Below are 12,373 nucleotides of genomic sequence, written 5' to 3'. Positions count from 1 at the left end.
ACAAAGTCAAAGAAAAAAATTACATGATCATCTCATTACATGCTGAGAAAGAATTTGACAGAATCAAATACACCTTTATGATAAAAGTCTTGGAAAGGATAGGAATTCAGTGCACAAACCTAAACATACTAAAACCAATATACAGCAAACCAGTAGAAAACATCAAGATAAATGGAGAGTAACTTGAAGCAACCCAGCTAAACCATGGACTAGACAAGACTGCCCACTCTCTCCCTACCTATTCAATATAGTACTCAAATTCCTAGCCAGATAACAAAAGGATGTCAAAGGAATATGAATTGGAAAGAAGTGAAACTATCACTATTTGCAATTGATATGATAGTTTACTTAAGTGAACTAAAAAATACCACCAGCGACCTCCTGAACCTGAAAAACAACTTCACAAAAGTAATCAAAGGATAATCAGGCTGAGAAAGAATTTAGGGAAACAACACTCTTCACAATAGTCACAAATAATATAAAATAACTTGATGTGACTAAGGAAGTGAAAGATCTGTATGATGAGAACTTCAAGTCTCTGAAGAAAGAAATCAAAGAAGATCTCAGAAGATGGAAAAATCTCCACATGCTCATGGATTGGCAGGATTAAAATAGTCAAATGGTTATCCTGCCGAAAGCAATCTACAGATTAAATGCAATCCCCATCAAAACTACAACTCAATTTTTCACAGAGATATAAAGGCCAATTTGCGAATGCATCTGGAATAACAAAAATCCTAGGATAGAAAAACTATTCTCAGAAAAAAAAAAAAAAGAATCTCTAGTGGAATCACAATCCCCAACCTCAAGCTCTACTATAGAGCAATTGTTATAAAAACTGCATGGTACTGGTACAAATACAGACAGCTAGGTCAATGGAACAGAATTGAAGATTCAGAAATGAACCCACACACCTATGGTAACTTGATCTTTGACAAAGGAGCTAAAACCATTCAGGGGAAAGAAGACAGCATCTTCAAGAAATGGTGCTGGCTCAACTGGCTGTTAGCAAGTAGAAGAATGTGAATTATTCCATGCTTATCTCCTTGTACAAAGGTCAAGTCTAAGTGGATCAGAGAATTCCACATAAAACTAGAGACACTGAAACTTACAGAGGAGAAAGTCGGGAAGAGTCTTGAAGATATGGTCACAGGGGAAAAATTTCTGGACCGAACACCAATGGCTTGTTTTGTAAGATCAAGAAGCAAAAAATGAGATCTTGAAATATTTCAAGGCTTCTGTAAGGCAAAGAACACTGTCAATAAGACCAAAAGGCAACCAACAGATTGAAAAAGGTCTTTACCAATCATAAATGTGATATGGGGCTAATATCCAATGTATATAAAGAATTCAAGAAGTTGTACTCTTGAAAACCAAATAACCCTATTAAAAATGGGGTACAGAGCTAAACCAGAATTCTTAACTGAGGAATACTGAATGGCTGAGAAGAACCTAAATAAAGGTTCAACATTCTTAATCATCAGGGAAATGCAAATCAAAACAACCCTGAGACTCCACCTCACACCAGTCAGAATGGCTAAGATCAAAAATTCAGGTGACAGCAGATGCTGGCAAGGATGTGGAGAAAGAGGAACACTCCTCCATTGCTGGTGGGACTGCAAGTTGGTACAACCACTCTGGAAATCAGTTTGTCAGTTCCTCAGAAAATTGGACATAGTTTTCCTGGAAGATTCAGCAATACTATTCCTGGGCACATACCCAGAAGATGCTCCAACATGTAATAAGAACACATGCTCCACTATGTTCATAGCAGCCTTATTTATAACAACCAGAAACTGGAAAGAACCCAGATGTCCCTCAACAGAGGAATGGATACAGCAAATGTGGTACATTTACGAAATGGAAAACTACACAGCTATTAAAAACAATGAATTTATGAAATTCTTAGACAAATGGATGGATCAGGAGGTTATCATCTTGAATGAGGTAACCGAATCACAAAAGAACACACATGATATGCACTCAATGATAAGTGGATATTAGCCCAGAAGCTCAGATCCTTTTTAGGAGGGGGATTAAAATAATCATGGAAAGAGTTACAGAGACAAAGTGTGAATCAGAGCCTGAAGGAGTAGCCATCCAGAGACAGCCCCACTTGCTGATCATCCCATAAACAACCACCAAATCCAGAAACAAGTCAGATGCCAAAAAGAGCCTGCTAACAACAGCCTGATATAGCTTTCTCCTGAGGGGCTCTACCAGTGCCTGGCAAATACAGAAGTGGATTCTCACAGTCATCCATTGGATAAAGCACAAGGTCCCCAATGAAGGAGCTAGAGAAAGTACCCAGGGAGCTTAAGGGTACTAAAGCCCCAGAGGAAGAACATCAATATGAACTAACCAGTACCCTCATAGTTCCTTGCTTAATGACTTAATGACTTAATGCTTAATGACTCTTACACAAAACAGAGGACTGTAAACACAAAGACTGGCAGGAACTGGGCAATAAGACAACTGAGACAAAGTTAGCCCTATCTAAGGTCAGCTATAGTCTTAGAAACCAGGTGTGAGGTCTTTACAATCCTAGGGCAAGGGCTTTCACACCCAAGTCATGGTTCTAATTAGGCAGTTCCACTCTAGCTAACCATCTCATGAATAATGCAATACTCTAAAACCACAGCCTGATCTACTTCCTAAACCATTGTAAATTTCTGAATGTGGGAGCGACATGTTTTTTTTTCCATTTTTTATTAGTATTTAGCTCATTTACATTTCCAATGCTATACCAAAAGTACCCCATACACACCCACCCCCACTCCCCTACCCACCCACTCCCCCTTTTAGGCCCTAGCGTTCCACTGTACTGGGGCATATAAAGTTTGCGTGTCCAGTGGGTCTCTCTTTCCAGTGATGGCCGACTAGCCCATCTTTTGATATATATGCAGCTAGAGTCAATAGCTCCGGGGTACTGGTTAGTTCATAATGTTGTTCCAAATATAGGGTTGCAGATCCCTTTAGCTCCTTGGGTACTTTCTCTAGCTCCTCCATTGGGAGCCCTGTGATCCATCCATTAGCTGACTGTGAGCATCCACTTCTGTGTTTGCTAGGCCCCGGCATAGTCTCACGAGAGACAGCTACATCTGGGTCCTTTCGATAAAATCTTGCTAGTGTATGCAATGGTGTCAGCATTTGGATGCTGATTATGGGGTGGATCCCTGGATATGAGAGTCTCTACATGGTCCATTCTTTCATCTCAGCTCCAAACTTTGTCTCTGTAACTCCTTCCATGGGTATTTTGTTCCCACTTCTAAGGAGGGGAATAGTGTCCACACTTCAGTCTTCATTTTTCTTGAGTTTCATGTGTTTAGGAAATTGTATCTTATATCTTGGGTATCCTAGGTTTTGGGCTAATATCCACTTATCAGTGAGTACATATTGTGTAAATTCCTTTGTGAGTGTGTTACCTCACTCAGGATGATGCCCTCCAGGTCCATCCATTTGGCTAGGAATTTCATAAATTCATTCGTTTTAATACCTGAGTAGTACTCTATTATGTAGATGTACCACATTTTCTGTATCCATTCCTCTGTTGAGGGGCATCTAGGTTCTTTCCAGCTTCTGGCTATTATAAACCAGGCTGCTATGAACATAGTGGAGCATGTGTCCTTCTTACCAGTTGGGGCATCTTCTGGATATATGGCCAGGAGAGGTATTGCTGGATCCTCCGGTAGTACTATATCCAGTTTTCTGAGGAACCGCCAGACTGATTTCCAGAGTGGTTGTACAAGCCTGCAATCCCACCAACAATGGAGGAGTGTTCCTCTTTCTCCACATTCACGCCAGCATCTGCTGTCACCTGAATTTTTGATCTTAGCCATTCTGACTGGTGTGAGGTGGAATCTCAGGGTTGTTTTGATTTGCATTTCCCTGATGATTAAGGATGTTGAACATTTTTTCAGGTGCTTCTCTGCCATTCGGTATTCCTCAGGTGAGAATTCTTTGTTCAGTTCTGAGCCCCATTTTTTAATGGGGTTATTTGATTTTCTGAAGTCCACCTTCTTGAGTTCTTTATATATGTTGGATATTAGTCCCCTATCTGATTTAGGATAGGTAAAGATCCTTTCCCAATCTGTTGGTGGTCTTTTTGTCTTATTGACGGTGTCTTTTGCCTTGCAGAAACTTTGGAGTTTCATTAGGTCCCATTTGTCAATTCTCGATCTTACAGCACAGGCCATTGCTTTTCTGTTCAGGAATTTTTCCCCTGTGCCAATATCTTCAAGGCTTTTCCCCACTTTCTCTCTATAAGTTTCAGTGTCTCTGGTTTTATGTGAAGTTCCTTGATCCACTTAGATTTGACCTTCGTACAAGGAGATAAGTATGGATCGATTCGCATTCTTCTACATGATAACAAACAGTTGTGCCAGCACCAATTGTTGAAAATGCTGTCTTTCTTCCACTGGATGGTTTTAGCTCCCTTGTTGAAGATCAAGTGACCATAGGTGTGTGGGTTCATTTCTGGGTCTTCAATTCTATTCCATTGGTCTACTTGTCTGTCTCTATATCAGTACCATGCAGTTTTTATCACAATTGCTCTGTAGTAAAGCTTTAGGTCAGGCATGGTGATTCCACCAGAGGTTCTTTCATCCTTGAGAAGAGTTTTTGCTATCCTAGGTATTTTGTTATTCCAGATGAATTTGCAAATTGCTCCTTCTAATTCGTTGAAGAATTGAGTTGGAATTTTGATGGGGATTGCATTGAATCTGTAGATTGCTTTTGGCAAGATAGCCATTTTTACAATGTTGATCCTGCCAATCTATGAGCATGGGAGATCTTTCCATCTTCTGAGATCTTCTTTAATTTCTTTCTTCAGAGACTTGAAGTTTTTATCATACAGATCTTTCACTTCCTTAGTTAGAGTCATGCCGAGATATTTTATATTATTTGTGACTATTGAGAAGGGTGTTGTTTCCCTAATTTCTTTCTCAGCCTGTTTATTCTTTGTGTAGAGAAAGGCCATTGACTTGTTTGAGTTAATTTTATATCCAGCTACTTCACCGAAGCTGATTATCAGGTTTAGGAGTTCTCTGGTGGAATTTTTAGGGTCACTTATATATACTATCATATCATCTGCAAAAAGTGATATTTTGACTTCCTCTTTTCCAATTTGTATCCCCTTGATCTCCTTTTGTTGTCGAATTGCTCTGGCTAATACTTCAAGTACTATGTTGAAAAGGTAGGGAGAAAGTGGGCAGCCTTGTCTAGTTCCTGATTTTAGTGGGATTGCTTCCAGCTTCTCTCCATTTACTTTGATGTTGGCTACTGGTTTGCTGTAGATTGCTTTTATCATGTTTAGGTATGGGCCTTGAATTCCTGATCTTTCCAAAACTTTTATCATGAATGGGTGTTGGATCTTGTCAAATGCTTTCTCAGCATCTAACGAAATGATCATGTGGTTTTTGTCTTTGAGTTTGTTTATATAATGGATTACATTGATGGATTTTCGTATATTAAACCATCCCTGCATTCCTGGAATAAAACCTACTTGGTCAGGATGGATGATTGCTTTAATGTGTTCTTGGATTCGGTTAGCAAGAATTTTATTGAGGATTTTTGCATGGATATTCATAAGAGAAATTGGTCTGAAGTTCTCTATCTTTGTTGGATCTTTCTGTGGTTTAGGTATCAGAGTAATAGTGGCTTCATAAAATGAGTTGGGTAGAGTACCTTCTACTTCTATTTTGTGAAATAGTTTGTGCAGAACTGGAATTAGATCTTCTGTGAAGGTCTGATAGAACTCTGTACTAAACCTGTCTGGTCCTGGGCTTTTTTTGGCTGGGAGACTATTAATAACTGCTTCTATTTCTTTAGGGGATATAGGACTGTTTAGATGGTCAACTTGATCCTGATTCAACTTTGGTACCTGGTATCTGTCCAGAAATTTGTCCATTTCATCCAGGTTTTCCAGTTTTGTTCAGTATAGCCTTTTGTAGAAGGATCTGATGGTGTTTTGGATTTCTTCAGGATCTGTTGTTATGTCTCCCTTTTCATTTCTGATTTTGTTAATTAGGATTTTGTCCCTGTGCCCTCTAGTGAATCTAGCTAAGGGTTTATCTATCTTGTTGATTTTCTCAAAGAACCAACTCCTCCTTTGGTTAATTCTTTGAATAGTTCTTCTTGTTTCCACTTGGTTGATTTCACCCCTGAGTTTGATTAATTCCTGCCGTCCACTTCTCTTGGGTGAATTTGCTTCATTTTTTTCCAGAGCTTTTAGATGTGTTGTCAAGCTGCTAGTATGTGCTGTCTCCCGTTTCTTCTTGGAGGCACTCAGAGCTATGAGTTTCCCTCTTAGAAATGCATTCATTGTGTCCCATAGGTTTGGGTATGTTGTGTCTTCATTTTCATTAAACTCTAAAAAGTCTTTAATTTCTTTCTTTATTCCTTCCTTTACCAAGGTATCATTGAGAAGAGTGTTGTTCAGTTCCCACGTGAATGTTAGCTCTCCATTATTTATTTTGTTATTGATGATCAGCCTTAGGCCATGGTGATCTGATAGGATGCATGGGACAATTTCAATATTTTTGTATCTGTTGAGGCCTGTTTTGTGACCAATTATATGGTCAATTTTGGAGAAGGTCCCGTGAGGTGCTGAGAAGAAGGTATATCCTTTTGTTTTAGGATAAAATGTTCTGTAGATATCTGTCAGGTCCATTTGTTTCATAATTTCTGTTAGTTTCACTGTGTCCCTGTTTAGTTTCTGTTTCCACGATCTGTCCATTGATGAAAGTGGTGTGTTGAAGTCTCTCACTATTATTGTGTGAGGTGCAATGTGTGCTTTGAGCTTTACTAAAGTGCCTTTAATGAATGTGGCTGCCCTTGCATTTGGAGCATAGATATTCAGAATTGAGAGTTCCTCTTGGAGGATTTTACCTTTGATGAGTATGAAGTGTCCCTCCTTGTCTTTTTTGATAACTTTGGGTTGGAAGTTGATTTTATCCAATATTAGAATGGCTACTCCAGCTTGTTTCTTCAGACCATTTGCTTGAAAAATTGTTTTCCAGCCTTTTACTCTGAGGAAGTGTCTGTCTTTTTCCCTAAGATGGGTTTCCTGTAAGCAGCAGAATGTTGGGTCCTGTTTGTGTAGCCAGTCTGTTAGTCTATGTCTTTTTATTGGGGAATTGAGTCCATTGATATTAAGAGATATTAACAAAAAGTAATTGTTGTTTCCTTTTATTTTTGTTGTTAGAGTTGGCATTCTGTTCTTGTGGCTGTCTTCTTTTTGGTTTGTTGAGGGATTACTTTCTTGCTTGTTCTAGGGCGTGATTTCCAACCTTGTATTGCTTCTTTTCTGTTATTATCCTTTGAAGGGCTGGATTCATGGAGAGACAATGTGTGAATTTGGTTTTGTCGTGGAATACTTTGGTTTCTCCATCTATGGTAATTGAGAGTTTGGCCGGGTATAGTAGCCTGGGCTGGCATTTGTGTTCTCTTAGTGTCTGTATAACATCTGCCCAGGCTCTTCTGGCTTTCATAGTCTCTGGTGAAAAGTCTGGTGTAATTCTGATAGGCCTTCCTTTATATGTTACTTGACCTTTCTCCCTTACTGCTTTTAATATTCTCTCTTTATTTAGTGCATTTGTTGTTCTGATTATTATGTGTCGGGAGGAATTTCTTTTCTGGTCCAGTCTATTTGGAGTTCTGTAGGCTTCTTGTATGAGCATGGGCATCTCTTTCCTTATGTTTGATAAGTTTTCTTTTTTATTATTTTGTTGAAGATATTAGCTGGCCCTTTAAGTTGAAAATCTTCATTCTCATCAATTCCTATTATCCGTAGGTTTGGTCTTCTCATTGCGTCCTGGATTTCCTGGATGTTTTGAGTTAGGATCCTTTTGCATTTTGTATTTTCTTTGACTGTTGTGTCGATGTTCTCTATGGAATCTTCTGCACCTGAGATTCTCTTTTCCATTTCTTGTATTCTGTTGCTGATGCTCGCATCTATGGTTCCAGATCTCTTTCCTAGGGTTTCTATCTCCAGTGTTGCCTCGCTTTGGGTTTTCTTTATTGTGTCTACTTCCCTTTTTAGTTCTAGTATGGTTTTGTTCATTTCCATCACCTGTTTGGATGTGTTTTCCTGTTTTTCTTTAAGGACGTCTACCTGTTTGGTTGTGTTTTCCTGCTTTTCTTTAAGGGCCTGTAACTCTTTAGCAGTGCTCTCCTGTAATTCTTTAAGTGACTTATGAAAGTCCTTCTTGATGTCCTCTATCATCATCATGAGAAATGTTTTTAAATCTGGGTCTAGATTTTCGGTTGTGTTGGGGTGCCCAGGACTAGGTGGGGTGGGAGTGCTGAGTTCTGATGATGGTGAGTGATCTTGATTTCTGTTAATAGGATTCTTATGTTTGCCTTTCACCATCTGGTAATCTCTGAAGCTAGCTGTTATAGTTGTCTCTGTTAAGAGCTTGTTCTTCAGGTGACTCTGTTAGCCTCTATAAGCAGACCTGGGAGGGTAGCTCTCTCCTTAGTTTCAGTGGGCAGAGTATTCTCTGCAGGCAAGCTCTCTTCTTGCAGGGAAGGTATCCAGATATCTGGTGTTCGAACCGGCCTCCTGGCAGAAGTTGTGGTCCACTCACCAGAGGTCTTAGGATCCTGTGGGGAATCCTGTGTGGGCCCTTGCGGGTGTCGGGCGACTCCGCTGGCAAGGTAGCCCGGGACTCGAGTGGAGCGGAAGGGGCAACTTGGTTTTTATTCTAAGTGATAGTGTAATACTAAAGGCAATTCTGAATGTCACTGAATAGGCAACATTCGTACTGAATTCCAAGCCCATGGTCATCTCAAGGACTTTCTAGGATGTTAGAGCACTGGCGAAAGCTTAGCTATGTCAGAATTTAATCTTAAAAGGCACTTATAATAAGATAATACTAAATGAGAGCACGTGGATCCATACATCAGACTAATGCTGGAATACAGTATGAGTATATGGGTTAATGAGAACGCCAAACCTCCAGGAGGTGAGTTTCCGTGAAACTCTTGGCCTTGTGAGTGCTTCCAGGCCTCTCGGCCTGCAATGCAAACTTCACTGGAATGTGCGTAGCAACCATCCCTGACTTCAAGCTTTATTACAAAGCAATAGTAATAAAAACTGTATGGTACTGGTACAGAAACAGGCAGGAAGATCAAGGGAATCAAATTGAAGACACAGAAATGAATCCACATTACTATGGTCACTTGATATATGACAAAGGAGCTAAAATGTCCAGTAGAAAAAAGACAGCATTTTCAACAAATGGTGCTGGTTCAACTGTAGGTCAACATGTAAAAGAAGGCAAATCGATCCATTCTTATCTTCTTGTACAATGCTCAAGTCCAAACGGATCAAGGACTAACACACAAAACCAGATATGCTGAAACTTACAGAGGATAAAGTGGGGAAGAGCCTCTAACACATGAGCACAGATGAAAATATCCTGAACAGAACACAAATGGCTTTTTTCTCTAAGAACAAGACTCAACATATGGGACCTCATAAATTCCAAATTTTCTGTAAGCCAAAGAATACTGTCAATAGGTCAGAATAGCAACCAACAGAATGGGAAAATATCTTTACCAATACAATATATATATATAGTAGATGCTATGATTTCAAGGAGTTAGACCCCAGAGAATCAAATAGCCCTATTAAAAATGGGATAAAGGGCTAAGCAAAGAATTCTCAACTGAGGAATACCTAACGGCTGAGAAGCACCTAAAGAAATTCTCAACATTCTTAGATATCAGGGAAATGCAAATCAAAACAACCCTGAGATTACATCTCACATCAGTCAGAATGGATAAAATAAAAAACTCAGCTGTCAGAAGATGCTGGTGAGGATATAGAAAAAAAGGAACATTACACCATTTTTGGTGGGATTGGAAGCTGGTACAACCAGTCTTGTAATCAGTCTTGTCGTTCCTCAGAAAATTGGACATAGTATTACCTGATGACTCAGCTATACTACTCTTGGGTATATACATGAAATATGCTTCAACATAACAAGGACACATTCTCTTTTTTTTTATTATTCTTTTTTTTAATTAGGTATTTTCCTCGTTTACATTTTCAATGCTATCCCAAAGGTCCCCCATACCCACCCCCCCAATCCCCTACCCCCCCCACCCCCCCTTTTTGACCCTGGCATTCCCCTGTACTGGGGCATATAAAGTTTGCAAGTCTAAATGGGCCTCTCTTTGCAGTGATGGCCGACTAGGCCATCTTTTGATACATATGCAGCTAAAGACAAGAGTTCCCGGGTACTAGTTAGTTCATATTGTTGTTCCACCTATAGGGTTGCAGTTCCCTTTAGCTCTTTGGGTAATTTCTCTAGCTCCTCCATTGGGGGCTGTGTGACCCATCCAATAGCTGACTGTGATCATCCACTTTTGTGTTTGCTAGGCCCCAGCATAGTCTCACAAGAGAGAGCTATATCTGGGTCCTTTCAGCAAAATCTTGCTAGCATATGCAATGGTGTCAGCATTTGGAAGCTGATTATGGGATGGATCCCTGCATATGGCAATCACTAGATGGTCCATCCTTTCGTCACAGCTCCAAATTTTGTCTCTGTAACTCCTTCCATGGGTGTTTTGTTCCCATTTCTAAGAAAGGGTAAAGTGTCCACACTTTGGTCTTCGTTCTTCTTGAATTTCATGCGTTTGGCAAGTTGTATCTTATATCTTGGGTATCCTAAATTTCTGGGCTAATATCCACTTATCAGTGAGTACATATTGTGCGAGTTCCTTTGTGATTGGGTTACTTCACACAGGATGATGCCCTCCAGGTCCATCCATTTGCCTAGGAATTTCATAAATTCATTCTTTTTAATAGCTGAGTAGTACTCCATTGTGTAAATGTACCACATTTTCTGTATCCATTCCTCTGTTGAGGGGCATCTGGGTTCTTTCCAGCTTCTGGCTATTATAAACCAGGCTGCTATGAACATAGTGGAGCATGTGTTCTTCTTACCGGTTGGGACATCTTCTGGATATATGCACATGAGAGGTATTGCTGGATCCTCCGGTAGTACTATGTCCAATTTTCTGAGGAACCGCCAGACTGATTTCCAGAGTGATTGTACAAGCTTGCAATCCCACCAACAATGGAGGAGTGTTCCCCTTTCTCCACATCCTCGCCAGCATCTGCTGTCACCTGAGTTTTTGATCTTAGCCATTCTGACTGGAGTGAAGTGGAATCTTAGTGTTGTTTTGATTTGCATTTCCCTGATGATTGAGGATGTTGAACAATTTTTCAGGTGCTTCTCTGCCATTCGGTATTCCTCAGGTGAGAATTCTTTGTTCAGCTCTGAGCCCCATTTTTTAATGGGGTTATTTGATTTTCTGGAGTCCACCTTCTTGAGTTCTTTATATATATTGGATATTAGTCTCCTATCCGATTTGGGATAGGTAAATATCCTTTCCCAATCTGTTGGTGGCCTTTTTGTCTTATTGACGGTGACAAGGACACATTCTCCACTATGTTCATATGTCGCGTCCAACTTGATCAGCAAGGAAAAACGCAACCACCAGTTCTTCTTAAAGCAGTTTACTCAGGAAGCTTCTCTCTTCAAAATCTCCTGCCTCTTTGGTTACAAGTGTTTTTCTCCCACTCCAGCCACAACCACGCCCCCACCAATCACAACAGGTCACATCACCTCACCAGGCCGGCTTGCTCAGCCAATCAGGGATTAAGGGTGGGCCATCCATCAAACATGGGCTTGTTTACTGCCTGGCATAGATTTCTGCCTGGCCAGGGAGTCTGGAACGGCTTCCCACAATTCCCCCTTTTATATTCTTTTGAACAAGCTCCATGGGTGAAGATAGAGGTCTGATCCTCAGTGTGCAGAAATAGGGGCCATTTACAGGATTGACTCTTAGGCTCACAACTTTTTACCCAGAGCAACCCTGACCTGCTCCCGTGCCATTTTTCCCTGGGGGAAGGATACTAGGACACTCAACCCTCATGCAATCAGACATACCTCCCAGAGATTGTCAAACAGATTCCAGACTAACCTCTGTGCAGAGCTTAGCCTTACAACCCTACGTAGCGATGGCTTCATTGTTCATTCTTCATGGCAGCAAGCCAAATCTGAGGTGACTGCCCTGCTTCCACTGTGGCAAAAGCTTGCACCACCATGGCAGCAGTGTGGACCTGGGCATTCCGCAACTGACACATACACCATACACACAACATGCATGCCAAAACAAGGGCCACAGCAAGGGCACCTATCCCAGTTCATTCTTTCCCGATGCCAAGCCAGGATCCACTCGGGTAGAATTCACAGTGAAAATCGCCAATCAAAGCTCATTCATCTTGCCATCAAAATTTGCAGTCCAATTTAAACACCAACAGTATTCCCCATCTGGGTTCCGCACCCATCAGGGGCTG

This window comes from Mus musculus, chromosome 7 (genome assembly GCF_000001635.26).
Source record: "Mus musculus strain C57BL/6J chromosome 7, GRCm38.p6 C57BL/6J".
Classification (NCBI taxonomy): domain Eukaryota; kingdom Metazoa; phylum Chordata; class Mammalia; order Rodentia; family Muridae; genus Mus; species Mus musculus.
The sequence above is the reverse complement of the archived record's forward strand: the minus strand, read 5'-3'. Positions refer to the sequence as shown.